The 25,954-nt window shown below is 49.1% G+C and overlaps 2 protein-coding genes across 6 annotated transcripts in view; both read left to right on the top strand.

Annotated features, from left to right (window-relative positions):
- Nucleotides 1–4,347: 4,347 nt before the first annotated feature.
- Nucleotides 4,348–25,954, top strand: part of ARHGAP39 (Rho GTPase activating protein 39) — a 77,937-nt gene continuing 56,330 nt past the window's right edge. For 4 of the 5 annotated variants that reach the window (XR_012064303.1, XM_072950057.1, XM_072950055.1 and 1 more), the window contains exon 1: nucleotides 4,348–4,552. The gene's annotated coding sequence lies outside the window, so the exon portion shown is untranslated. Of the gene's footprint in view, nucleotides 4,553–15,418; nucleotides 15,607–25,954 lie in introns of all 5 variants that reach the window. The other variant, XM_072950056.1, reaches the window with a different exon arrangement.
- LOC140689362 (uncharacterized) overlaps nucleotides 5,194–25,954 on the top strand; it is a 30,859-nt gene continuing 10,098 nt past the window's right edge. Inside the window, exon 1 of the mRNA XM_072950074.1 lies at nucleotides 5,194–5,218. The gene's annotated coding sequence lies outside the window, so the exon portion shown is untranslated. The remainder of the gene's footprint in view (nucleotides 5,219–25,954) is intronic.

The following is a 25,954-nucleotide window of genomic DNA, read 5'->3' as shown; positions in this document are numbered from 1 at the left end:
CCCTTGGATTGGGTCAGAGGTCCTCCCTAGGGTCCTCCATCTCACGCCGGCTGGAGAGCAGACAGCCATGTGGATATATCTTATCCTTTCCCATTTTGGCTTAGACTTAGTGGTGGTTTTCACAATGCCTGTGTTCTCAGAGTGAACCCATTGTGGAAAAAGCCAGAGACTCTTCACCAGCCATTTTGTATAAACAACTGACTGTTCTGTTTTACCCACAGTGTGAAGTTCACGATGGCTTTCTAGCCTCTGTTTTCTGCCTTAACACTCTTACCGCGTGTATCATTATCGTTAATTACTTTGGGGGGTGTGACCTACAAACAAGCACTCTTTTCCGGATTTTAGAAGGAAGCCTTTGCTACAGCCGGCTCTCCGCGGGACTGTGCCGCCGGAGGCTGGCTCACCCTTCCATGTGCTTTCAGATTTAAGAAACTTAGCACAAAGATGTCGGAAACACAGGTCTTTCCTGAAGAACTGAGTCACTGCTCCTCACTGTTCAGGTGAAAAAGTAGCTCCAGGGACCTGGCACTAACTCCAGCAATCTTGCCGTCTTCTGTGAACCCATCTTGAGGATGTTTCTCCATCTGCTTCTCTCTGCACGTTTTACTCTTCAACTGTTTGGGATCGGGCCCCATTAGTGGCTTCCCCTACAGCCGGGAATACCTCTGCTTTTGCCTCCACCCACACTCTGGTCTAAGGGCACCAAGCCACCCACAGAGCAGGGCCACCCACAGCAAGAACGGGGCGGGGAGCACTGTTCAACAGGGAGCGGCTGACAAGGGCAGGCACCCAGAATGTCCCCTCTGCCCACAACACACCAAAGCCTTTCTTACCCATTACACCCCTCATGAACCACCCAGTTGCTGATGAGATGTGAGCTCCAGCTAAAGGCTTTCCCAACATTCACTGCACCCTAGGGGTGTCTCCAGTGAGGACTGTTAGACACTGTGTCCCAGGCAGACGCTTCCTCCTCATGTGTGAAGTGAAAGGATCTGCTCCAGCAGCAACTGTGAGGTAGAGTCTGCGAGGCCAACCCACATTGGGTCTGCCACGTCCATCTAATTCACAGAGACTCCACAGCGGGCATGATCGATGTCAAGTAAGTGTCCACTCTGACTGAAGGATTTCCTACACTCATTGCCTTCACAAGGCACCTCTCTAGACTGTGTTCGTGGTGGTGAATTGAGTGCAGCCTCCTCAGAACACAGGACACACACGAGGTTTCTCTCCAGTGTGTATACTTTGATGATCAGACAGGTCTGATGTTTGGCCAAAGTCTTTTCCACACTCATTGCACATAGAGGGCTTCTCTCCAGAATGCATCTCTGGTGGTGAATTAAGCGTGAAAGCTGACAAAAGCTTTTCCCACACATTCAGAAGGTTTCTCTCCTGTATGACTTCTCTGATGTTTAATGAGATTTTCTAATTATGGCCTTTTCACATTATTTATGTGGATAGAATTTCTCTCCAGTGTGTATCAGCTGGTGTTTAATAAGGGTTGAATTCCCACTAGAAGCCATGCCACACTTGTTACACCTATAGGGTTTCCTCCAGTGTGAATTCTCTGACGTTTAACAGGTTTTGATATCTCCCCAAAGCCCTGGCCAGTCATATACACGGGGCTTCTTTCTGCTGTGTATTTCTTGGAGCTGTGTAAGGACTGAGTCTTGACTAATTTCCCCCACATTCTGTGCAGCCACAGGGCATGACTCCTCTGATGCTGAATAGGGTGTTAAGTTCCTGCTGAAAGATTTCCCACGTACATCACACCCATGGAACTAGACATGTCTGGTGTCCACTCTGGGCTGAATCACGTGGAAAGCCTCTGCCATGTAACCTCTGTTGACCAGCGCTCTCTCCTGGTATGTCCCTCTAAGATGCAACTGGCTTTGTGCCCAGAGTCAAACTTCTCTCTAATTTCGTACATTCCTGGTCTCTCTCTGCTGCAGTCGTTTTGACGGGTGGTGGTGGGGGGTGGGGAACACACCTTTACAAAGGCCACCTGCTTATCTCCACCTTAAGCAACGACTGCCCAAGAGCTGAGTCCATGGCTCTGAACAACCCACACGTGAAGGCTGGGGCATGTCAACCATGCGGGCTTCAGATCACACCCAGGACATGGGGACGCTGGAAGACAGACGGAAGCACACAGCCAGTCACAAAAATTAATGTCATAAATAACAAACAAAAAAGCAGGAAGACTGTTCCAGATTAAAAGAACCTAAAGAGACACACTCAATTCCAACTGCCATCCTCGATAAGTTCTTGGATTTAAAAACACACTGTTAAAGAGATTTTAGGGACAACTGGAGATATGCGAATTATGTGGACCTGTAATTATTGTAATTTTCTCAGGTATGATATGGTTTAGTGGTCATGTGAGAACTTGCTTTTAGGAGATAGGCTGAGGCACTTAGGGGTGAGCATCTTGATGCCTACAAATTACTTTCAAATCACTCTCCTGGCAACAGAAGTAATTATACATAGAGACCCAGCAAATGTGGCAGAATGGCAGCCCCCGCAGGAGCTCGTGAAGGACCAGTGCTGCTTACTGGGCTGCTCTGGCAACTTTTCTTTGGGTTTGATCATGCCCAGAGGAGAGCTGGGAGGAATAGCAAGGGGGTTCTGGCCAGAAGTGGACTCGGGGGGAGCAGGCCACAGGACGGGAGGGGACAGCAGAGGTGCTGTCACCTTCTCATTTCTAAACATTCAGGGTCCCTAACTCAGACTGACGCTGAGAGGAGGGGCCTTCCCAGATCTCAGGGCCATAAGTGGCAGAGCAGGGTTCTGCCCTGGATTCCCCTCTTAATCGCCTATGTCCCCACCACCCCCAGCACTCGGACCCCAGGGGCAGTGTGGTACAGGGCAGGCAGTTTGGAGAATCAGGGGAAAGGGCACAAGGTGCGAGGCAAGAGGCAGGGGTAGAGGCCCCAGGTGACTGTAGGTGAAGTGAGTGAATGAAAAAAATGGTTGTATCTCCTCCCCTCTTGATCACCTGGTATTGGGAAGTGGTCCCAGGAAGAGTTCAACAGTGACTGGCAACGCTGAGCTTTACAGGTGAGACTGGGAGAAGGCAGGGGTGGGTGTAGGTGGGCCTTTGGGGTTGGTGATAAAGAGTTTTGGTCTCATCTCATTTGGTCTCATCTCAGTTAGGGAGGCCTGAGAAATTCCCATGCTCACTTTGGAGAGGGGAGACTCACCCTCTGGAGAAAAACCACGAGATTGCCAAGGAGTGTGAAGTGCTCCTTCTAAGTTTAAAATGAAGTTAGCCAGCCTTGTGCCCATGGGGGAGGAGAATGGTAGAGTTCACCCAGACTGGGCTTCCTCGGGTGTGTACAGTGGAGAGGGAGCTAAAGATGGTAGGGCAGGGACTTGGTGTCCATGTGTGCGGACGTGTGGTGTCAGGACGAGTCCCATCAGAGAGCCACAGGAGGCAGAGGCATCGCAGCAGACAAGTGCTGAAGGAGCAAGTGCCCGACTGAGCCTTTAGCACTTTGCAATTTCTTGTGGTGAGGGAGATCCAGGCTGCGGCCACAGTGGTGTGGGCTTCTGCGTTCTGTTGTGCAGGTTTCAGGCTGATTAGCTATCCAAATGGAAGTCAAATACTAAAAATCTGGAGATGAATATTGTATGGGTAATAATAATTTTAAAAAGCCTGAAGAACAGGTTAAACGCAGAGTAGAAAATGCAGAGACAACAACAGTATAGCTGAACTGAGCAATTATTAAGACAGAGCAAAAGGATAGGAAGGAAACGGGATACAGAGGATACAGACCATCCAGTTTATCTAATAGCTCCATGGGGAGAACCACAGGAAGAACGGAGAGCCCATATTTTAAGAGACAATGAAAAAACAACAACAAAGAGACAATGACTGATAACCTTCCAGAATCAAGGAAGAGTGAAATCTCAGATTCAGGAAGCCCAACACGTGTGAGTAGGGTAAAATCCAACCAGAGCCACAATGACACGGTCGAAATGTCAAATGCACTGCAGCCGAAGGGGATCGAAGAATCTCAGGAGCGCTCAGATAAGACAAGATCGTCCCCATTCAGACTGCGGGGCCAGAGGGTGGGCTTCGGGTGACCTGGGAGGGGTGCCCTCCTCCGCCCAGCCATCCCGCGCCCGGGTGACCTGGGCAGGGACGACGCCTCCCTCCGCCCGCCGCTTAGCGGGAACTCTGGGGGGACCGTGTTAGGCTCCACGCCCACCTTGTGGGCGGAGCCAGCCTGACCTCGCGGCCGACTCCCGGCACGCCGCGCGCCGGCGCAGGCGCACGAGGCCAGCGGCAGCGCCCCCTGGCGGCTGAGCGGTGCGGTGCGGGGGCGGGGCCGGAGGCGGGGGGTTGCGCTGGTGACGGGAGGACGCGCGGCCGCGGCGCACTGGGCCGGCGGCCGCGGCGGCGGAGGGCGAGCAGCGACCCGGCCGCGGCGGCGGCGGCGGCAGAGGCGGCGGCGGCAGAGGCGGCGGCCGCAGGGACGCGAGCAGCGCGCGCGCGGCGTGCGGGTCGAGATGAGGGGCTGTGGCGGCGCGGCTCGCGCGCAGCCGGCTGGTGAGAGCGCGGGCGGTGGGCGGTGCGGGCCTGGAAGATGGCGGAGAGGCCGGCGCTGCGGCCCCCGCCCGGCCTCGCAGAGGCCCCCGGCCCGGCCAGCGAGGATACGGGTCCCCAGAGACGGAAGGGCCGAGCCGGGCGGCGGCCGGGCTAAGGAGGGGCGGGGGCTGGGTGTGGCGGCCCGGCTGGGCGGGGGCGCGAGGGGCCCAAGCCGGGGGGGCCAAGGTGTGAGGTGGGTGTGGGGTCCGGCCTGGGGGTGTGTGAGTGCGTGTACGCGGCCCGGCGTGGCTGTCGGTGAGTGTGCCTGAGGCGGGGGTACGAGTGTGTGCGCCCGGCCCAGGGGTGCGCGTGCCCGGCCTAGGGTGGGCGTGAGTGGAGTGCCGGGCCTGAGTGCGGGGCGTCGGCGCGGTTACTGGGGCGCAGTCGGGGCGGTGAGGGACCGGGCCGGCTTTGTCAGGGCTCGGGAAGTCGGGACGCGTGTGTTCCCTTTCGGCTGCGGGCCCCGGCCCTGCCGATCTGGCTTCTGCAGCGAGGCGGGCTGGGGCGTCCCCGCCTTTCCTTCCTGGTCGCCCTCCCGGAGCTGAAATTCCCTCGGTTGCCTCCTGGTTGCGGGATTGGTGTGGGTGGAAGCAGTATTCCGTGCGAGGGCCGAGATCAAGGCAGGCTGTGAGCATCTTGGGGGTCAGGGCGTCTTTTATTTTAAAACGTGCAGCTGGCTGCGAGGCCGCAGCAGCTGTGGGTGTGTTACATGCTGCTCCCACCAGCAGCTGCTGTGGGCGCTGCGCAGCCTTCAGCAGCAAAAATGCGGCGCTCCTCCACCCTCTTCAGTGTCGTAGGGTTTAAGCAAACCTCTTGTGACCTCTACAGAAACCTACAGTTGCAAGGCTTCGTGTTTCCCCCTTGGTGTAGACAATAGGAGGTTTGTCATTGAAGCCAGTGAGGGGAATTGAACCCTGTACATCCTGGGTGCCTCTGTAAACAGCAGGTGGTTCCCGGTCAGCGGCTCCCCTTTCACAATGAGCAAGGTGTGTTTCTCCTCGCTCGGGGAAGGGAAGGAGATTTGATAGGAGGTGTGACTGTAAAGCAGTAAGGAGACTCATTCCATAAAGCAGTCTGGCGCATACTCCGTGACCCGCAAATGCGCCCTGCGGGAGTGAGCAGAGGTGCCAGGTCTTCCTGCCTGCACTTTGTGTAGTCAATTGTCTTGCCCAGAGGCTGGAGAACAGAGTGGAGAAGCGGGCAGGTTCTGGAGCCAGACTGCCTGCCTTTGAGTCGTGACTCTTCTATTTACTGGCTTTGTACTCTGCCTTTGGTTCTTCGTCTGTAAAATGGGAACACCAATAACGTTGGCCTCCTGGGTGGTTGCAGGGACTCTGAATTAACTGTGCCTGGTGCTTGGTCAGTGTTGAGAAAAGTCAGGAGCTGTTAATCACTGCCGAGATCTGTTTTCCAGGGCGCACTTCCTGGGTGGTTGGTTCTTCAGCTGTCCTGTCTTACTCTGACACTGACTTGAAGACTGTGGCTTCCTTTTCTTACACAAACTGAGGTCATATTTGGAGAAACAAGTCTTCATAAAGGAAAACAAGGAACAAGTCTCATGTGCTTAACTGAAAAATTATCATAAAGAACTGTTTTTAAAAAATACTTTTAGAAAAAGAAAGCTTCTAATGAACCAGTCTACAATCTTACAATCCTTCTCGTCCTCTTGAGTAGGGAGGACTGCTGTTGACAGAAATGAGATGTAAAACAGTTCTTGGGTGATTCTCTACTCGAATTAATACTAAAGACGTTGTTACGTACAGTGTTATCCTTGTAATAGAAAAGATAATTTATTAACAAACTTTAAGTGACAGTGAGGGCATTAGAAACAGAAAGGGAACTTGGAATGACCAGTGCTGTAACATTCTGTCTTGCTAAGCTATTGGAAGGAATAACTTAACTTGCTTCAGAACAAAGTAGAAAAATTCACCATATTTTCCAAGGAGATAGTTCTCTTTCTCAGATCTAAGGAAAGCATATTAGACTTACCCCAGATAATACATCTCATCCCCTTTATCTGTATGACACAAAAACTAGAAGAAACCCTTCCATTTTAAGGAGAGTCTTTGGCATTTGTGGGGTTGAGAACATTTAAAGTTCAGTACAAATGGTAATGAAACAGCTTCTGTGAGCAAATTTTAAAATATCTAAAGATAGATTTAAAAATGTCCATCCCAGCCTTCTCTCCTGCATGTGTGCTGGGGGGCACTGCCCTTGAACAACGTAATAACAGTGAATACAGTGTCTTGTTAACCTTCTCCCTGTTTTTTGGGTGCTTTTGAAAAAATGCTCGTGTAATATGTTCTCATAGTGAAATATCTAGTTTTACAAGAAAAATTCCTTTGCTGTGCCTGTTCACTGGCCCATTTGGTCAGTTGTTGTGGGTCTTATCTGTTCCCTCTCAAAGTTAGCTTTGTGGGTGTCCTGTCTCAGAAACATAGCCTGGTGCAGCCACACAGGCAGCAGGGGGCCTGGGAGACATCTGCTGGCAGAGCTGAACTGGATTGTCCACCTGCCTCCAGGTCCCTTCTCCTGTTACCTTTCTTGGTCCCCCTGGTAAAGTCTGCACCCTCAGTTGTCGGCTGTCTCTGCTGCCTCCTGTACCTGCCTCACCGTACCTTCCATCTGCCTCTGGGACTTGCCCTTGATGCTGTCTGGCCACTCTGCCCTGCTCCCCGAGGTCATTTCTGACCCCATCCTCCAGCCACACTGTCCCACCCTGCTGAGAGGAAGCTCCTCACCTGAGCCTGCAGTCCTGGCTCACTCCCCTTCTGCCGTGCTCAAATCTCAGGGCTGCAAGCAGTGCTCCAGACAAGGATCTATAAGCTATAGCCACTGATAGGCCCCTGCCTGTCTGTGTAAGTAAAGTTTTATTGAAATACAGCCACCGTTGTTTATTTTTGTATCTGTGGCTGCTTTGGCAGAATTAACTAGTTGCAACAGAGGCTTTATGGCCCACGAACCCTGGATGATTTACTGTCTGGCTCATTTACAGAGAAAGTTTGTTCTTTAAGTTCAGAGGCAAAAGGATTGTAGGGGCTGCAGTGTGAGGGAAGGCTTCAAGGAAGAGGTGGCTTTTGAGCTGAGCCTGTAGGAGGTGCATGGGGAGGAGCAAGGACACTGCAGCACCACAGGCAGAGGTGTCTGAGGTTTTGCAGCAAAGACAAGGTGGGTTATGTGTGGTTTGTAGGGGTTGAAGGTTGTGTAAGGGATGGAGGAAATCAGGGTTATACTGTGAAGGTCTGAGTTCAGGTTGAGGACTAAGTTTTAGTTCTCTGGCTAACAGGGAGCCACTTCAGTGCTGTGAGCAGGGAAGCCCTGGTAGTAATGTGTGGGACGGGCTGGAGAGGGGAGAAGCCTGAGGCAGAGAATCTTCAGGGCAGCCTCCTCTGTGATGGGCTCAGTGCCTCGATGGAGGTGGTTTCTTGCTCACACTTCATTTGCTTGTGGCTCTCCCCTGAGAGCTGTCATCCTTGGGCTCAAGATGTGCCCTTGTTGGAGACACGCTATTCTCATGGCAAGAGAGTGGCAGAAACTCAGCGTCTGCTGGAGCTTCAGCTTAGAACTGGCGACTCAGGTTCCGTGGCCAAAGCAGGTCATGTGGCCCAGCCTAAGGGTAGGGGGAGCAGCAAGTCCCTGGCCCCAGGCAGCTGTATGATGTATGGCCTTCATACAGGGAGGGCAGCCACGTAGCTGGAGACAATGCTGTGACCACCCAGGAGAGAAGGTGAGCCTGTTTGGTGCTCTCCCTGGGCAGGCTTACCTGGGGCAAAGGTGCCAGCCACGCTGCCCTCAGTCTTGGGCCCTGGAACCTGCCTGTCTCCTGGGCAGAAGCCCTTCAGTCTTCTCAGACCCTGCAGCCGTCCTCACTTCCACTCTGGTCCTTTGGTGCTTTGGGACGTCGTCTGCTGTGTGGTACCTAGAAACTCGGTGCCCTGTTGGCCCCCCCCACACACAGCTTGTGGCCCTGTGTCCTGCTTGTGGTTCCTCCTGAGTAGTTAACAAATCCACCCTCCCTGTGTCAGCAGGGCCTGTGCCGTGTCCTGTCTGCATTGTGGCTGTGCCTCCTGGGTGGGCTCCCTCCCCTCTGCTTCCCACACAGCTGCCCAGCTGATGTGTGCTGAACAGTGGTTCTTACCGTAGGGTGATTTGTCTGGAGACATTTTGGTTGTCCCAACTAGGAGCTGGTGCAGCTAGCATCGAGTGCATGAAGCCAGGGCCAGTGTGCCAGGCTGAGGAGCAGGCCAGAGCATGCCTGCCAGTCACTCCCCTGGCCTGTACTCCTCCCTGGCTCCCCGTGCCTCCTAGACTGCTGTCCATGGCCTGTGTGCCCAACTCGAATCCTGCTCTCCAGTGACGCCAGCCGGGCGCTACCCGGCCAAACCCTGCCTGCATTCCCTCCTCCCTAAAATAAGCAGAGCTCGAGTGGCGCCTCCAGCTCCTCTGACCCTTGCTGGGGCCCTGATCCTTCCCTTAGCCAGGCATATGGCTCTGCGCTACCTCAAGTTATCGCCCCTCTGCACTGGGAAGTCCTGGGGCAGCAGACACGTTTGTGTTGTCAGTGTCTCTTGCAACATTTGCTCTGTGTATTAACATCAGCAGAGACAGGTGGACCTGGGAGGAGTCGCCCTGGTGCCCTAGAGGCTGACACTGCAACAGGAGTGACTCCTTCACTGGATTGCCCCACGTTGGCTGCTTCCAACTACTCAAGGCTTTCCTAAGCGTAAATGTCTTTAATTCTCAGAGTTTCTCTTTTTTTGCTCCCTAAAAAGTTTAAAAATTTTTAACTAGATAGTACATTCAGGGTTTAAAAGTATAGACAGTGCACAGTGAATCTGTCTATCACCTGCCTGTCGCCTCCTTCCCTTTTCTCGGCCTCCAGGAGCCTGTTTCCCTGGAGGCACCTCCTGTGGCCCCTTCTGGAGCTACTTTGTAACCATGCAAGCAAACGTGTGTGTATTTTTTTTTCTACTCTTTTCTTTTAAAAAAGTTTCTTAATCTTGCCTTTTTAACTAAATGTGTTTGGGAAGTCACTCCGAATCAGTACATTTTCCAGTTCATTTGTTGTCATGACTGTGTCCTGTCTGGCTATGTGGAGGTGCTGTAATCTATGTAACCAGCACCTGTTGGTGAGCAGCATATTTTGTGCAGTTACAGACCAGGCTGCTGGTAGAGCACTGGGCAGTCATGCCTGCGGGGCGCTCCCCTCAAGAAGGCCTCTCTTTCTTTAATCACTGTTTATTCTGTTAGATCAGGTTATGCTTTTGTTTCTTAATGTCTTTAACTCTGTACTTTCTTTGGTCATATATTTCTCCCAGTTATTTATCTATCTGTATATTTTAAACAATATGGTGCAGTTTCTCGGTTGGAAATTGGCTCACCTTTCATGTGTTCTTATGGGTGAGAGTGACTAGAAAAACATATGCACACTAAAACTTGTACACAAAAGTTCATAGCAGCATTATTCATAACAGCAAAAATGGGGAAACAGCCCAAATGTCTGTCAGCAGATGAATGGACAAACTGTGGTCTGTCTACACAGTGGAGTATTATTTGGCAATAATGCTACAGCGTGGATGAATCTTGAAACATTATGCTGATACGAAAGTCCATATGTTGTATGGTTTCATTTATATGAAATGCCCAGAATAGGCAAATCCATAGAAACGGAAGGTAGATTGGTGGTTGCCAGGGGCTGGGGGTGACAACAGAGGGACACAGGGTTCCTTTTTGGGTAAGAAAATATTCTCAGATTGTGCTAAAGATATGCATATCTGTAAATATACTAAACTGTTCTAAAATTGTACACTTTAAATGGGTAAATTGTGTGATATGTGAATTATATCTTAGTAAAGCTGTGGAAAGTAAGAGTGACTAGAATTTTTCAGCACTCCTACGAGGTGCCCAGAACCTTTGTGTTGGCTCTGTCCTGGGCTTGTGTGGGAAGTCTGGGGGCAGGATGGTGGCCCCCTGGTCAGTCTCTGAGCCGCTGGTACAGCTGATGCACAAGGTTCCCAGCGTGGGGACTCAGTCTGAAGGGCCTGACTGATCGCAGATACGTCAGAAAGACATGTAACAGCCGAGCCTCCTGTGGGTGAAACAGTATCGATCCTGTTCATTTTCCAGGGGTGTTTCTAGCTGAAGCGTGACTGAATTTCAGAGTAAATTACTGAGTGTTATACATGTATAAGGTTTTGGAAAATTGATTTCGACACTGAGAGCCAGGTTGGCAGAGCATGTTTCCTGTCCTCTTGCAGACTGGTGAAGACAGGACATCTGAGTGCAGTCGGTGGGAGGGTGAGCAGTCGCCCGGTGCAGGGGCTCAGGTGTGGGAGTATGTCGGCTGGCCCCGCTGCTCCAGCCCTTTTTCCTTCTTGGCTATACACCTTTGTCTGTTCTGCTTCTCTTGGTCCTTTCCTGCAGTGTCTGGAGGCCCCAGCGCTAACCTTCACGGGCCAAGCTTTGCAGGAATATCATCACCCTGGGACAGTGCTAGTGGTTTCTGTTACCGTCCCTTCACGCGCTTCTGGGGATTTCTCTGGAGGCCAGCCTGCCCTTCCTCACAGTTCAGATCGTGTGAAATAGGAGCAGTAAATCTCCCGCCTACGGGCTTCGTGTTGTTTGTGTAGCCAACTGCAGGTGTCACTGATAAAGGTGGCAGTTTCTGGACTCAAGATACTGTGTTTCTGTTTAATTTTGGTGGTGCTGGCCTTTTATTTTGTATTCAGGATTCAGCTGTACTGGTACTATTTCTTCCGAATCTGAGCCCGAGAAGTAGCCTCTGGTTCCTAAAAGCCAGAGGGGGTAACACTGTGGATCTCAGAGTCCCTCATTTGCAGGGACGTGTAGAAGCCACAGACGGCTGTCTTGGGGCAGAGTGGACCTTCCTGCCCAAGGCCGCTGGGGCCCACGGTGGGTGTCGCTCAGGGGTAGAGCCCTTCTTCGTTGGTTTGGCAGGGTTTGAGGTCTGGTTCTGTGTTTGCCAGGCCCGCACAGCCATCCTGCGCTCCCGGTCTCTCCTGTCACCTGCTGTGTGTCAGCCACTTGCTAGTCGGGTGCCCAGAGGCAGAGACATACCGGACCTCACACACCAGAGGACTGTGATAACCTCACGTGGGTAACAGTGGGGGAGGTGTGCGTGGGCCCTCAGGGAGACCTTAGGGGGGCTGCTGGCCTAGCACAGGGGTACATAGTTCAGGTAGCCTCTCCAGAGGAGGGAGAGTCTTGCCTAGAAGGAGGGTATCTGGCCACGCCTTCTGGGTGTTAACCTGGCAAGGGAGCCCCATGCCCCCGGTGGAGGTGGCCACAGAGGCAGAAAGCAGCTTGGGGTGTGGGCGTGGCCAGCTGCGCTTTGTGGCTGGGCGTCCGTGAGGCCAGGTCAGCGAGCGGTGGGAGCGCACCACAAAGCCAAGAGCTTGGGCAGCCTCCTCAAGGGATGCCTCCTTCACCTGGAGGCCCACCTGCCATCCTCCGTGTGCAGGTGGGCCCAGGGAGAGGTTTGGCAGGCGTCTCTTCTAGCTCTAGCTTTACCCGCCTCCTTCCTTTCCAGAAGACACCAGAGCGCACCCTCCATCCATTCTAACATCTTTTAACCAAAGTTGGGAGCTTACAAGCTGGAGTTGACAAGCTCTGGGTATGTGAGGGCCTCCGGGCCTTGGGAGAAGTGGGACCTCAATGCTTGGCCACACGGCAAGCTTCTTCCTGAGCAGGAGACACCTGGGTGGTCGGGGGCTCCAGCGTGAGGATGAACTCTGCCAGTGGCAGCATCGCTGCAGTGGGTCAGATGGTCATGTCTTCCTGGTCATTCATTTCATGGGGTGCAGGGCAGTGGTGCTGAGTGGTAGTGCAGAGGTGAGGCCCCTGCTTCCAGAAGCTTAGAGTTGGGTGCAGGGAGCGGATGTGCAGTTGAAGGGTGGGGCTGGGGCTGTGAGGACAGACCTAGGGTGCTGTCCCGTGGGAGTGAGGTCAGGCCTGAGGAGCAATGGAGAGTGGGGAGGCCAGTCAGCCCCTGTGGCAGCCCGGGGGCAGCAGGGCCTGCGGGGTGGGAGCCCAGGGCAGGGAAGGAGACGGGCAGCCCCCAGACCCACCCACTGTGGGAGCTATCAAAGGATCATCTCTGTGAAGCAGCTGTGGCTATCCTCTCTGGAGTGAACTGGAGGAGAAGGAAGTCAGGAAATGGATTCAGGTGCGCAAACGTGGGCCCAGGATGAGGGGACTGCAGAGATGTGGGGCCGATGGGGCTTGATGGGCTGGATGTGCAGGGTGATGGGAGGGGTGTCGCGGCCAGCAGCCCAGGTGCCTGGTCGCAAGTGCTGCCGTCCTGCTCCTCAGCATGGTGTTGCGGCACAAAGAAGAATTCCTCTCCTTTGTGTGACTGAGCAGTGCTCCCGGGTGTGACTGTGCCTCACTTTTTTATCCGTTCTTCTGTTGATGGATAGTTTGAATTGTTTCTACTTTTTGGCTACCGTGGATGCTGCTGCTCTTGGTACATATTCGTAAATAAGTGTTTGTTTTCATTTCTTTTGGGTGCATACCTGGGAGTAGAATTGCTGGGTCTTAATTAAGATAACTGTTTATTTGGGGGGACATGTCAAAGTGGCTGCACCATTTTACATTCCTGCCTCTAAAGTACAAAGGTTCCCCACATCCTCTCCAACACTTGCATAGTCTTTTTGATTATCGCCATCCTAGTGGGTGTGAGTGGTTTTGATTTCTGTTTTCTTGATGGCTAATGATGTTGAGCATCTTTCATGCACTAATTGGCCGTTCATATGTCATTTTGAACAAAAGTGCATTCAGATTCTTTGCTCATTTTTAAATTGGGCTATTTACCTTTTATTAGTGTGTTATACGTGTTCTTTATATATTCTAGATACAAGTCTCTCATCAGATACAGTTTACAGTGTATTCTCCCATTCTGTGGATTGATGGTCTTTTTGTTTTCTTGATGGTATTGTTTGCAGCACAAAACTTTTTTGGGGGGGAGGAGAAAATCAACAATTTATTTTTTTAAACTTTTTCTTTATCAAGGTATAGTTGATGTACAATATTATATGTTTCAGGTATACAATATAGTGATTCACAATTTTTGAAAGTTACACTGTTTATAGTTATTATAAAATAACTGCATTCCGTATGTTGTACAATGTTCTTGTAGCTTATTGATTTTATACACATTAGTCTGTACCTCTTAATCCACTCCTCCTATCTTGCCCCTCCCCCTTCCCTCTCCCCACTGGTAACCACTGTTTATTCTCTATAGCTGTGAGTCTGTTTCTTTTTTGTCATATTCATTTGTTTTATTTTTTAGATTCCATATGTAAGTGATAATATACAGTATTTGTCTTTCTCTTTCTGACTTACTACACTTAACATAATGCCCTCCAAGTCCATCCACGTTGTTGCAGACAGTTTTTAATTTTGATGAATTACAATTTATTTTGTCTTTTGTTGTTTGTACTTTGGTGTATTTAATCCAAGCCATGAAGATTTACTCCTATGTTGTCTTCTGAGAGTTTTATAGTTTCAGTTCTTATCCTTTCATTTCTGTCTTATGCATTGCTTCATACATTGTTGATCTGTACATTTAGGTCTGTGATTCATTTTGAGTTATTTTTGTATATGGTGTGAGGTAGGGTCCAGCTTTGTTCTTTTGCATGTGGACGTCCAGCTGTCCCAGCACCACTTGTTGAAAAGACAATTATTTCTTTCTCTTTGAATCCTCTTGACAACCTTGTCGAAAATTGCCTGACTATAAATTTGAGAGTTTATCTTTTTCACTCTCAGCTCTTTCATTGGTCTGTATGTTTGCACATATGCCTATACCAGCCTGTCTTGATTACTGTGGTTTTCCAAGTCAGAAAGTGTGAGTCCTCCACTTTGTTCTTTTTCAAGATTGTTTTGGCTTTTCTGGGTCCAGTGAATTTCATGTGCAGTCTGTCAGTTTCTGCAGAAACAAGCTCAGTTTTGATAAGGATCTGCTGAAGCTGTAGATTAATTTGGGAAGTTTTGCCATCTTAGTGTTAAGATGAACATTCCATGAAATGGGACATCTTGCCATTAGGCCTTTAACTTCCTTCAGCAATGTGTTGTGGTTTCTATAAGTCTGCGTCTTGCACTTCTTTTGTTGAATTTTTTACTAAATATTTTATTCTTTTCAATATTACTGTAAACAGAATTGTTTTCTTAATTTCATTTTTAGGTTTTTCATTGCTAATGCGTCTTCCAAAATTTTGCCTTTTTTCTATTTGAACAAATGTTCAAAATTTAAAGAGTGCAGAGTGAAAAGTGTCTCCCTGCCCTCTGGCCATCCAGGTTCCTCCCTGGAGGTAGCTGGCTGCCTTAGAGTCTTGTTTGTCTGACGAGATATTCAGTGCACATATAAGCAAATGCTTGTGCATGCTCCCTTTTCCCCTTGGGTTGATCGTTCTAAACGAGCGATAGAAATTCAGAGATTGTAGTGCATTCATTAAAAAAAAATTCTTTCTGAAAAAAAATGAGGACTGAGCAAACATAACTGTTGTTCCATCCTCTAGTTTGTCTGTTTTAAGGGACCAAGAATCCACTAGCTTTTTTGAGTTCTGAGAGGAGGTTACAAAACCTGCTACAAAAGTAATTTCCCCTCATGCACTGGCTGGTGTTTTCAACTTGCTCGGTGTTTGACTGTTGTCTCGTCGATGAAGCTGTCACTGTCCAAGTCCAGGAGGAATATTCTGAGAGCGTTGATACCATCTGTTATTGTTGCTGTAATCTGGTGTGTGTGTCCCAGGTGCTGTTCTGAACACATTCTGTGACATGCTCTTTCATTTAATTTGTGCCTCTGAACAGTCCGTGTGGTGTGTGCTCTTGGTCCCATGGAACAGACAAGGGAGCTGGAGCCAGGATGCGGTGCATCGCTTGGTGGCACAGCTGTGGGCAGCCCCGGGGTGCATGGCCAGGCGTCCCCACTGCAGGCCTCTCCCTCTTAACCTCAGAGTTACACCTGTCTCCTGTCCTGTGGCCTCCCTGACCTCAAGGTATGAACACTTTTTTTTTTTAATTGAAGTATAGTCAGTTTACAATGTTGTGTTAATTTCTGGTGTACAGCATAGGGATTCAGTTATACGTATATTCCTTTTCATATCCTTTTTCATTATAGGTTATTGCCAGGTATTGAATATAGTTCCCTGTGCTGTACAGTAGGACCTTGTTGTTTATCTATTTGGTGTATAGTGGTATGTATCTGTAAACCCCAAACTCCCAGTTTATCCCTCCTCCCTCTATTCCCCTTGGTAACCATAAGTTTGTTTTCTATGTCTGTGAGTCTGTCTCTGTTTTGTAAATAAGTTCATTTATGTCTTTTTTTTTTTTTTAGATTCCACATATAAGTGATGTCATATGGTATTTTTCTTTCTCTTTCTGGCTTCACTTAGTATGACGATCTCTAGGTCCATCCAAATTGCTGCAAATGGCATTATTTTATTCTCTTTTATGGCTGAGTAGTATTCCATTGTGTGTGTGCGAGTGCGTGTGTGCATGTGTGTGTATATACCCCACATCTTCTTTATGCAGTCATCTGTTGATGGACATTTAGGTGCTTCCATGGCTTTTGTAAATAGTGGTGCTAAGAACATTGGGGTGCATGTGTCTTTTTGAATTAGATTTTCCTCCGGGTATATGCCCAGGAGTGGGATTGCTGGATCATATGGTAAGTCTATTTTTAGTCTCTTGAGGAATCTCCATACTGTTTTCCATAATGGCTGCACTAGTTTACATTCCCACCAGCAGTGTAGGAGAGGGTTCCCTTTTCTCTACACCCTCTCTAGCATTTATCATTTGTGGAGTTTTGAATGATGGCCATTCTGACTGGTGTGAGATAATACCTCATTGTAGCTTTGATATGCGTTTCTCTGATAATTAGCACTATTGAGCATCTTTTCATGCCTATTGGCCATTTGCATGTCTTCATTGGAGAAATGTCTGCTTAGGTCTTCTGCCCATTGTTTGATTGGTTTTTTGTTGTTGTTGTTATTGAGTGGGTATAAACATGTTTTTATTGAGACTTCTGTGTCCAGGCACAGCAGTGAAGAAGAAAGGCCAGTCCTTGCCCTCACGGAGGACATAACAGGCAGTGAACGTAAAGTGATTTATACCAAGCGTGTGTCAGGTGTCCACTGCAGAGGAACAGTGGAGGAGGGCCAGGGAGATTGGGACGTGGGCATGCAAGTCTCAGGGAGGGGTCAGGTGGGCCTTATTCACAGAGACGATGCATCTGATAGAGTTGGAGAAGATGAAGGAGGGAAGGGAAGGTTCCGGACAGAGGGAACAGCCATTGCAAAGGCCAGGGAGTTGGAGTGAATCTGCCATGCTTGAGGGACAGCCAAGGGGTCCAAGGGGCTGGGCCTGAGTGTGTGGAGGGCTCCCAAGAGAAGGTGCGCAAAGGAGGTAGGATCCTGTGGGTGGTTTGGAGCAGAGGACTGGCAGTATTGGGCTTGTCTTTAGTAGCATCCTGCTGGCTGCTTCAGAGGACAGAGGAGTCTGGTGGAGGTGAGGAAGGAAGTGAGGAGGCTAGTCAGAAGGTGACCGCGACAGCCCAGGCAAGAGGGGTGGTGGTTCAGCCAAAGAGGTAGCAGGCATAGTGACAGGATCTTGGAATCTGGAAATATACTTTTCAATCTTCTTTGTTGAGGTCCTGGACATGTATCGAGGCTAACCATTACAATTTCCTGGTGGAGTTGCAGGGGATAGCTCAGGAGTTTGGATGTGCTGCATCTGAGAGTCCAAGGTTAGGGATTGGCAGTCAGGAGAGAGGAGTGGGCAGGAGGGATCGTGGCCTTAGAGATGCAATGCAGGTGTCAACCCTGGAGTGCCCTTGTGGGGTGGGCAATGGTAGGGCAAGTGGGAGTGGAGAATAGGGGGAAGGGGCTGTGAGGTTGTTGAAGCAGGGACAGAGAACTGCCTTTTGGCTCAGCATCAAGGTCATTGGTGATCTGGAGAAGCAGATTCTGGGGTTTGTGTGGGGTGGGATGGGGCAAAAGCACGTTAGGAATGGGTTTAAGAGAAAATGGACAGGAGAAAGTGGTGAATACAAGACGCCACTGAAGGATGTTTGCTGCAAAGGGACAGCGGAAAGTTGTTTATTCATGTGTTGTAAGATGCAGGAAATGACAATCAGCTTATGTGCTGATGGGACTAAGTCCTGAGAGAGGAAGAAATGATGTAGAAGGGAGAGTCCTTGGCATGTGTGTGGGTCCCAGTGCCTGGGGGTGTGGCAGGAGGGCCGGGGTATGTGCTGGTCCACAGCTGGCCTGTGGACATCCTCTTCTGATGCTTTTTAGGTAAGTAGGAAGCTGATTCTCTGTTGAGAGTGAGGAAAGGGGAGGAGAAGCTGGAGGTCTGGGGAGAGAAGGCGTGAAAGGACCTGAAAGAGGTGGAGGTGAGCAGGCGGGAAGGGGAGGCTGGGCACAGTGCTTTCCATGGTGTGTTTTGCTGTAGGGTGGGGATGTGGAATGTCATCTGTGGGGTGGTAGGCCCCTTCCATTGCCTGCTGTACCCTTCCGAGCCCCGGAGATGTGTGGATGGCTCGGACGGCAGGGGCTGGGGCAGGGAAGAACCTCCACCTCAGGCTGGTGAGGACGTGCAGGCTGTGATGAGGCCAGAGGAGGTGGACCCCACACCATGGGTGGGTGGCTGGCTGCCAGCTTTTCCTCAGCCCCCAGTTGCCCGAAACCATCCAGCAGGCAGGCCTGGAGCTGCAGGCCAGGCTGTGTCAGCCCCAGGTGGTGCTGCCTCTGGGCTGAGACCAGTCCACTGTTGTGGGGGCTCCGGTCCAGGTCTGACCACTTCCAGCTTCTCCGTTGCCTGCAGAGCCATGGACTTTGCTCTGTCCAGTCGGTGGTTCTAACTTCAGACAGATTGTTTTATAATTTAAGTCGTGTCATGTTGCTCCCATGCTTAAAATCCTCTCTAGTAGCTCTGATCCTTAGGTTAGAGTGAGACGCTGAAATGCTGTCTCTGAGGCCTTGTGACTCTGCAGGCACCTCTCATCCCCTTCCTTAGTCTCTGGGGCTCGCTGCTGCCTCCTCTTGGAGGCCTCAACCGATTCAGGGCAGGTCCTTCCTGCTCCCCTTCCTCATGAAACCTTGCCCTCTCAGAGCACTTGGCAGGGTTTGGCGTGTTCACCTGGCTTGTCCTGTCTCTCCTGTGGAGTGTCAGGGCAGGGCTGTGTCCCTTGCTCATCACTGTCCACCCAGGGCCCAGCACAACTCTGACCCACGGCACAAAATGGATATTTTGGGGATGAGGTAAGGAATGCCTAATAGGAAAAAATAAGTAGTGGGAGAATTTGTGAGATCCATCAGGAGTGCAGGAGATACCATCGGCTACTGCCGGACGTCATTGAAAGTTTAAAGTCGTTTGAATGATGGAGATTAGCGTCACAGCATTCAGAGGCAAGAGTGCCTGTTGGTGGGGGTGACCCTAATCACTGCTTCTTAAAGGATGGATGGCCTGATTAGGAGAGGAGGGGAGAGCCCACAGATGGGGAACAAGCACCAGGTGAGAGTGGGGCTTGGCAAGTGGGAGGCATAATTGAGCAACAATTAGCAGAACATTTTTATTAGAACAGAGTGGAAGTGGAAAATGAGCCTGGACTAAAACGGGAAGACAGGCATGCTCTTGCTATGCTGTCCACCAGCCATGCGTGGCTGACAATCACTGAAATGTGGCTCGTGGGACTGAATGTTACATGTTATTTAATCTTAATTGATTAAAATCTAGGTAGCCCCAGTGGCACGTGGCAGCTGTTTAAACAGCATAGTTCCAGGAGATGCTAGTATAAGAAGTGCCCTTAATCTGGGTGCACTGTTGAATGTTTATCATGATAAAAGTGAGGTGATGTTGGCTGGCCTTTTGGGAGAGTCTTGCATCTGACAGTGGGGGTGAGATGGGTTGGGGGAGGGAAGGCTGAAAGCGTGGATGGTCTTCTATTACTTAACCAGAGGCCAGCATGAGTGGCCACGAGGCTGTGAGAGCAGGTGGCTGGTAGCCGATGCCATGCCCCGTGGGTGGAATGGGCAGTGGTACAGACGTGGGGTTGAGAAGGGCATGGGTGCCCCCAGGGGGAGGGAGCAGAGCAGTGTGGTGCCGTGGACAGAAATAGATCCACAGTGCAAGTGCGTGGGGCAGTCGGGAAAGAGATCTGAGAGGAGAGCTCCACTGGGAACACTATCCAGGTCTACCTGGAATTTGTAAAGTGAGGGGTGATCGGGCAGAGATTTGGAACTTAGCTACAGAGAGATTATAGTGGAAACAGTGGAAACAGAACCGGGATCTCCAAGGATAAGGTGCAGAGGGACAAGAGCCTCGGGGTGTCCCATAATTGGGGGAGATTTGGGCAAGTGGGGCTCGAGCGGCAGCTGAGGAAGAGGGTGAGAGGGAGGATTAAGGGTGGGAGTGTGGTCAGTGGGGTGTGACTGTGGACTGGCAGAGCATTTAAGCCAGCGAATGAGCCAAAGCCAGAGGATGTGTCACCAGATTGGAGTTCTCTGATCTCCTGGTTTAGACCCCATGAAATATTCTAGGAATGTCCTCCATGTAGACTCTCCAACTGTGAACTTTGACTCAGAGGTAACACTTGTCTCCTGCTCTGAGATCCCAGGGCTGGTGATGACCCAAAGAAATATCCTCCAAGTATTTTGTTGTAATTGAGACAGAATGGAAGTACAAAGTTGAACTATGTGAGATTGCAGTTTTTGTAGGTAAAAAACTGTCCAAAAATGGCAATTTCGTATGATTTTATGTGTCGTATAGAGAGTGTTCTTCAGATGAGAGACTCACAGCACACGTGAGGGTCTCTTGGCTGCTCCTCCCACCCTCTCTGTGTCAGTCTGCTGACGCTCGTGCACTCTACTTGTCTGGTCAGCATCTCGCTGGTGTCTGGGCGTCTGTACGTGTCTTCTGTCCTTCCTGCTCAAGCGTAAGGGTTATCACGTGTCTTCTGTCCTTCCTGCTCAAGCGTTTAAGGGTTATCAGTCACTCTTGTGTTGGAGCCCCTGGGAGGCAGGCTGTGAGAGGGACATTTGCAGGACGTTTACTGGGGGCACTCTTGGGACCACCACCTGTGTGGGGTGTGAAGTGCATGGGACTGGACAGAAGGACATGTGAAATGTGACACCTCAGCGCTGCAGGGCTTTCTGACTGGTGCATCTAATGTTCCTCTCCATAAATTTAGGCCTTTTAAAACTTTTTTCGTCAGTATTTGTAGTACTCAGGGGACATATTTTGACAAATTTATCCCTGACATGTATTAAATATTAAAATTTGCCCCTAATATAGATATTAATATTTAAGATTTTTTGTATATAGTCATTTTTTCCTGTGAATAAAAAAATTTTATTGCTTCCATTCCAATCTTAATGCCTTTTATTTATTTTTCTTGCCTTGTTGCACTATCTAGGACCTACAATAAAATGTCATACAAAAGTGGTGAGAGTGGCTGTCCTTTCCTTGTTAGTGATCACAGGGGAAAGCGTTCAGTCTTTTACTACTTAGTATTATATATATAGTTTTAGGTTTTGTATATATGCCCCTTGTCAGGTTGAGGAAGTTTTATTCTATTCTTTCTTTGCTTTGAGTTTTTGTTAAGACTAAATGGTGGATTTTGTTAAATGTTTTTTTCTATCTTTACTGTAAATATAAGATATTTTTTCCTATTTAATATTTAATTACACTGATTATTATTTGAATAGTAAACAAACCTTGCAATCCTGGGATAAACCCCACTTGGGTATGATGTGTTGTCCTTTATAGCTGGATTCAATTTGCTAAAACTTTTAAACTTTAAGGATTTTTAAATCTGTGATCATGAGGGCTATTGGTCTGTAGTCTTTTTTGGTAATGTCTTTGTTTTGATATCAGTATAATATTGGCTTCATAAAATGAATTGAGAAATACTTCTAGAAGGTAGATGTGGAGAAATTTGTTAGGAATGTTATTTTTCTTGGATGTTTAGTAGAATTTATCAGTGAAACCATCTTGGCCTGGAGTTTTCTTTGTTGGAAGGTCTTGAGTTATAAAGTCAATTTTTTTAATAAATAGATTTGCTATTCAAGCTATCTTATTTCTTCATGAGTGACTTTGGTGGCATGCTGTTTAAGGAATTTGTCCATTTCAACTAATTTGTTAACCCTACGTGCATAAAGTTGCTAATAATATTCCTTTTTTTTTTTTTCCTGGACTGGTTTGAAGCATTAGGTTTTTTTTTTTCTTTTTAATTGAATTATAGTCAATTACAATGTGTCAATTTCTGGCATACAGCGCAATGTCCCGGTCATATATATACATACATATATTCATTTTCATATTCTTTTTCATTAAAGGTTATTACATGATATTGAATACAGTTCCCTGTGCTGTACAGAAGAAATTTGTTTTTTATTTATAGCGGCTAATATTTGCAAATCTCAAACACCCATATTTATCCCTTCCCACCCCCTTTCCCCTGGTAACCATAAGATTGTTTTCTATGTCTGCAAGCTTTCTGTTTCGTAGATGAGTTTATTATTGTCATAACAATATTCCATTATTATCCTTTTTTTCCCTCTTAACAGTAGCACTGGGGATTGGGCCCAGAATCTCGTGCAAGCCAAGCATGTGCTCTACCAGTGAGCTTCACCCCAACCCCATTATTATCCTGTTGATGTCTGTAGATCTGTAATGATGTTCCCTTTGTCATTTCTGATATTTTGTTAGTTTGTGTTCCTCTTTTTTTTTCAGATTATTGTTAGAGGTTTATCCATTTTACTGGTTTTTATAGAGAACTAGTTCTGGGTTTAATCAATTTCCTCTATTTTTCTGTTTTTTGTCTTGTTAGTTTCTGTATGATTTCATTACTTTTAAGTGTACTGAGACTTTTTCTATGGCCCAGGGTATGGTCTTTCTTGGTGAATGTGCCTGTGCAATTGAGAAGAATGTGTGTTCAGCTGCCATTGGGCAGAGTGTCATAAATGTCAGTTAATTGAAACGGGTTGGTGGAGTTCCAGTCTTGTATATACGCTTAGACTAAATTTTGAATTTCTCTTACTCCTTTTAGCTCTGTTTTTTTTTTTGCGCATGTGTTTTGAAGCTCTGTTTTTGGATGCATACACATTGAGGATTGTTGCATATTCTTAATGAACTGACCCTTTTTATTCCTGGTAATATTTCTTTTCCAGAAATCTGCTTTATGTGATAATATATAGGCTTCTAGCTTTCTTATGATTGATGTTTGCATGGTATATCTTTTCCATCCTTTTGCTTTTAACCTATCTTTATCATTGCATTTATAATGGCTTCCTTTAATAGCATGTACTTGAGTCTTGCTTTTTTATGCAGTCTGAGAATCTCTTGCCTTTTAATTGGAGTCTTAAGACCATTTGCCCTTAATGTAATTATCAGTATGGTTTGCTTTCTATTTGTCCCATCTGGGTTTTTTCCCTCTTTTCGTTCAATCTTTCATATTTGTCGTGTAGATTTTAGTATACCCTTATCTCCATTGTTGGCTCGTTTGCTGCACCTAAGTGTTACGGGTTTTAAGTGGTTGTCCCGGTTGGCCCACTCTCCGCGATGAGAAAGTGCCACTTCATGTGTAATGAGAGAACTTTCTTGGTGTCCACCCACCCCCACCCCAGTCTGTGATGGTTCTGTTGTACACTTGGCTTCTACATCTGTTCTAACCTCCCTGACACATTGTTATTATTCTTCTATAAGCAGTCAGTTATCTCATAATGAGAAAAAAGGTGTATTATCTTTCTTATTCACCGTATCTGGTACTTTTACATTTTGTGTATTTAGATTCCCCTCAAGTGTCATTTTCTTTCCGCCTGAAGAAATTAATACTTTTAATGTAAGTCTGTTGACAATTAATTCTCTCATTTTTGTTTTGAGAAAAAATATTTTCTCTTCATTTTTGAAGATTATTTTAACTGGACATGGAATTCTAGATTGTTAACTTTTTGGTTTCAGATTTTTTTCCCCCCTAATTAGTAGTCATTGAGCTTCTTGTATCTGTAGGGTTTTTTCCTTGAAATTTGGAAAGTTTTTTATCATTATCTTTTCGACTGTTTTTACTCTCTTGTCCCTTTTATTTTGGGGTGGGGCTGTGGTGATGTGTCTGCCAGGTGCTTGATGTCTTGTGGGTCTCTGAGCCCCATTCATTCCCTCTGTGCTTTAGCTTGGACGGCTGCTTCTGCGTCTTCATGCTCCTGCTCGCTCTTCTCGCCACATTTAAGGTGAGGGCAGTCATGCCCGGCATTTCTTCTCGGCTTAGTGAGCTGCCCATGTGGAACGCCTGTCCTCACCCCGTGGTCTGCAAAGTGTCTCCAGGCAGAAGCTGGGGGCGCAGGGCTCACCTCCTTTCTGGGGGACCACAGCCCCTGCTGCCGGTTGTCCAGCATCTGGCAAGAGCAACTTTACATGCTTTGTTCAAGTGGCGGCTTGGCTGCAGGAGCACAGGCGCAGCCCTGTCGTGACCAGAGCTCTGGCTCCGTCCCACAGAAAGCTGTTCCTTAGTTTTTTTAGGTCAGTTTGCTTCAGATTAGATGAGGCGGTGGAGCTCCAGCACCGGTAATTTCAGTCTAGGGTTTTCCGCACACGGAGAACGTGGCACCAGGCAGAGGGAATGTGCCTCCTTTGGGGTGAGTCTCCTCTTTCATCTTCTCAGCCACTCTCGACTGGGCATGAGGTTTTAGGCATGTATGTGTAACTCACTATCTCTGGTCTCTGGGATTTCCTGTTAATAATTCTTGCCTCAATTACTGTTTTGTCTGTCAGTGATTTTCAGCTCTGACTGCACATGAAAATCACCTTGAGAACTTTGAAAATACACTGGCTTGGAAGTCATGGTGCCTGGAAAGTCGGGGGTGGAGGTGGGGAGATGTAGTCCAGGCTCGCAGGATTCGAGAAAGTGAGGCGGTGGAGACCAGGGTCACAGCAAACGTGGGGACGCCTGGGGACCATAACGGAGGTGGTGGCTGGAGGGGCCAAGCTGGGGAGATGAGGCCACGACTGAGCGCTGTTGGGGAGGGGTGGGTGGGGGAGAGGTGTTAGCACACAGGATAGGCAAGGGGTCACTGCTACATGAGTCCCCGGGAAGGGGTGGCCCTGCTCCTTCTCGGCTGTTGCCCTGACAGTCACTACTGACTGAGCAGCCGGAGGCAGCACCCGCTGCTGCTCCAGGCATGCGAGTGCAGGCGGCCCAGTCCCCGTGGGACCGAGACAGTGGGCGAATATGCTGAGGGACCCAGGGTGTGATACTGTGATTCCAGACCCTTGGGCTTCCCAAGGGACAAGCGCAGCAGGAGAGTTCTCGCATTAGAACATTGTCATCAATTCCTGAAATTGCTCCCGAGCCATCCAGGGAGAGCTGGTGTCTTATGGTAGCGAGGTGATGTTTGGGAAGGCCCTAAGGTTGGGGACTAGTGGCCAGGGGGCCCAGCCACGTGATTAGAGGATTGGAACTTGGACCCACTGCTAGAGCTTCAGGGATGGAAGAGGGGCGGGATGTGGAATCAGTCACCAGTGGTCAGTGATTGAATTAGTCATGCCTGTGGAGTGACACTTCCATAACACCAGAAGGACGGGGTTTGGAGGGCTTCCAGGTTACTGAATGAGGATGCGTCTGTGCTGGGAGGAGGGCACATCCCAGCTCCATGGGGATGAGCTCCTGTGCTTGGCACTCTTAGAGCTCACCCTGTGGATCTCTACATCTGGCTGTGGATTCGTGTCCTTTAATATCCTCTGCAGTAAGCTGGTAATCTAGTGAGTGGACTGGTTTCCTAAGTTTTGTGAGCTGCTCTAGCAAATTAACAGAACCAAGGAAGATGTGTTGGCAACCTCCGACTTACAGCCAGTGGTTAGAAGCACAGGTGCCCACCTGGACTTGCAGTGGCGTCCGACATGGGGCAGAACACGGGTTCCTGGGTTCACCTCCTAAATAGATCCTGGGATCTGCTTTCGAAGGAAGTGCAGACAGGCAGCGATGCACTGATGGGGTGGAGTGGGTGTCCCTGCCGCCAGCACTGCACCAGTGCTGGGCGAGTGGGCACGTGGCCGCCGCATGGCGTTTCCTCCTGGACCGTGCCTGTGATGTGGTCGTTGGTCATGAGGTATGGAGTCCAGGTGGCTCACGTTACTTCCCTAAGCTCCTCGTCGCCCACATCCCTGCTCATGGTTGTCTTGTTGTCGCAGACGGATCATAGCTGCCACGTGTAAGGCACCTCCAGGAAGAGCTGCTCAGTCGTTGTTTTCCCTTCACTTAGCAGTTCCCTCCCACCTCCTGTTTCTGCTGCTTGAGGGCCAGGGACCAGTGCTCAGCCCTTAGGGGCCTGAGAGCTGGAACCCACACGC

The sequence above is a fragment of the Vicugna pacos genome, chromosome 25 (assembly GCF_048564905.1).
Source record: "Vicugna pacos chromosome 25, VicPac4, whole genome shotgun sequence".
Classification (NCBI taxonomy): domain Eukaryota; kingdom Metazoa; phylum Chordata; class Mammalia; order Artiodactyla; family Camelidae; genus Vicugna; species Vicugna pacos.
This window is presented reverse-complemented; position numbering and strand designations above follow the sequence as displayed.